The sequence below is a fragment of the Triticum urartu genome, chromosome 5A (assembly GCF_056163025.1).
Source record: "Triticum urartu cultivar PI428250 chromosome 5A, HENAU_Tu73, whole genome shotgun sequence".
Taxonomy (NCBI): domain Eukaryota; kingdom Viridiplantae; phylum Streptophyta; class Magnoliopsida; order Poales; family Poaceae; genus Triticum; species Triticum urartu.
This window is the reverse complement of record NC_141877.1, coordinates 233,062,201-233,064,749: the sequence shown is the minus strand read 5'-3', so window position 1 is coordinate 233,064,749 and position 2,549 is coordinate 233,062,201. Positions and strand designations below refer to the sequence as shown.

The 2,549-nt window shown below is 53.6% G+C and overlaps 1 pseudogene; it reads right to left on the bottom strand.

The window, feature by feature from the left end:
* Positions 1-1,239: 1,239 nt before the first annotated feature.
* LOC147970896 (uncharacterized) lies at positions 1,240-2,036 on the bottom strand (annotated as a pseudogene).
* Between the last annotated feature and the right edge of the window lie 513 nt (positions 2,037-2,549).

Sequence of the window (2,549 nt, the reverse complement as noted above, 5' to 3'; positions counted from 1 at the left end):
CCATCCCCGTCCAAGGGAAAGGATCAAAGTGTATAGGTATGAGGTTTCTCTTTCCGCCGCTCCCACTTATCGACAATCGAGCCACTCTGGGTTTTAGCATCAGCAATGTCGATGAGTACCATGCAAAACTCGGTTCAACTTTTCCCTTGCTTAGGGAAATCCTGAGTAGAGTGCTGGTGCGAATCCGTTGATCGACGCCCCGGCAAGTGCGCTCCGGAAAGGCCGTTCACGTTAGCGTGACTTCTATGCCAGCCGCCACCAGATTGTTTGAAAAGTATGGATGGGAGGAGAGAGTAACCAGTCGTACCTTGCACCGCGTCCTACCGTCCACAAGATACATATGGTTTCCTATCGGCCCCTACCGGGAACCAGAGAGCTATGCTCACGGCATCCATCCTTCCCGAAGCATGCGAGCGCGACAAGCACTCGCAGTTGAAGGGAATGGGAGGAAACAAGGACAAAAGCTAAGTCCATGCAGTCATTACTCCTTTATGAATTTAAGATTTTGGGTTTGTCTATCCCTTGTGTATTATAGTGTTCGTATGAGGAAATCGTTCGTGTAATGGCACCTTGCTAGCTTTTTTGTCTGCACCCTTGTTCTGTTCCGAGCCTGCTCGCAAAATGAGTGGCTGCGTCGAAAACTACCAAGGAAAAACCTGCCGGGATGCATCCACGCCAAGATGAACGCTAAGGGCCAACCCCTTACAACAATCAGGACAAATATGATACCGACAGGCAACCAAAACATGCATAGGGACTAATCATACAAACACTGGCGGGTGAACTCTAGAAGGATAAACACGCAATTAAGATTGAGAAAAAACATCAGTTCCATGCAAGCACAAATAAAATGACGTCTAAACACAGGGCATGCATCATGTTTTGTTACAGGACAGTGCAGTGATGGGAATGGTTCAGCACCGGGCCTGGCGACTATGTGGAGATGTTGGGATAGAAAGGACTTTGGCAGCGAGGGGGCAGCCTTTTACTCGGCAGCAGGGATGTCCGCGCCCTCCGGCGGCTTCTTGAAGCCATCGGCAAGGTCGAGGTCCGGATGGCGGCAGGCGATATTGCTCAAAACCATGAAGAGGGCACCGCGGGCAAGTTTCCGGGATTTGGTCATGAAGCGACCGGCCCTTCCCTCTTCATGCACCTTCAGCTTGTCAATCAGCTCGTTGAAGAAGACCACTAGCTTGACGCTCGGGACCTCTTGCCTGCTAGCCGAAAAGACTGGCCCTTCTAGCCCATCGCTGTAGTCTGAGAAGTGAGGCGCTCGGCAACATCAATCAAGCTCTTGATCCAGAGGTCAACCTGCTCGGAATTATTCGCCAGCTTGTCCTCTGCATCCTTCCGGAGACGCCTTGCGGTATCCAGATCTTTTGTCAGCTGCTGCTCACGGGCCTCGCTAGATTCTACCGAGCTCTCCAAGGTGCCAATCCTGGCCTTTGGATCTTCAATGGTGTCGTTGGCAGTCTCAAGGCCTTGGCTCTTAGAGGAGAGTTCCACTTGTACATCCTTCAGAAGGATCTCTGCTTTCTGCGCCTCCTCCTTGAGGGTCGAGACCTCCTTGGCACTCCCGGCAAACTCTTCCGACGGCTTGGTCACTTGTTGGTCGAGGTCAGTCTTGGTAGAGGAAGCAGCGGGTAGGTCATCAGCAAGTTTCTTCAGCTGGGTAGTAGAATCAGCAATGAGGGCATCCAGAGCGGCCTTGTGCTTGTCCTCTAGCTCCTTGGTGCGCTGCTGCACGAGGGCTTCCAGATCATCGTCCTTGGCATGGAGGGTGAGCTCAAGATTCTCCTCCCAAGAAGAGATGTTCTGCTCTCTGGCATCCAGAAGCGCCTTGCGCTCCGCCATGCGAGCCTCCCGGGCAATGACATCCTCCCAGGCCATCGAGATTGTCTCATCAGGACCTGGAACTGCTTGCTATGCGAGTCGCGTAGCTCTCTACCCTTGTCCCTCAGTTGCTAATCCACTTTGTTGGCAGACTTGCATTGATCCCTGAGTGCCTGCCATTTCTGGCTGTGCCGGCCCTACATCCCCTTAATGCTCGCTGTAATGGACTCCATAAAAGACAAGTCCATCACTGCAGCAAAAGAATCATCGACCTCTTCGAACCGTTGATACAACGACGCAAGAATGCGCTGGAGCTCTTCGTCAAGTTCCACGCTCGTCGCCACTGATGAGCCGGGGGCTCCGAGCCCAGGCTGCGCGACCACCAACGCCAACTAGCTCGAGGGTGGCTGCGAGGTCCCCGCCACAGTGCCAAATGAGGGGAGGGGGTCCATGTTTTGGAGGGGAATCTTCTCCTCGGTCGTCGCCCCTGTCCTTGGCGCACCGACAAGGATCTGCTCCGTTTCTGTCACAGGCTCATGGACACTCCCGGTAGTATGTTCCTGCCCCTCCACGGCGGTGATCTTGGCGGCTTCATCCGCGGCGTCTCTCCCTATGATCGCCACTTCTTCCAGCAGTTCAGGCTCTTTGGCCTAAGGATCTGCAAGCGAAGACACCAAGCAAAAATCAAGAGGTAGAAGTGTTAGAGAAGCCCGAAG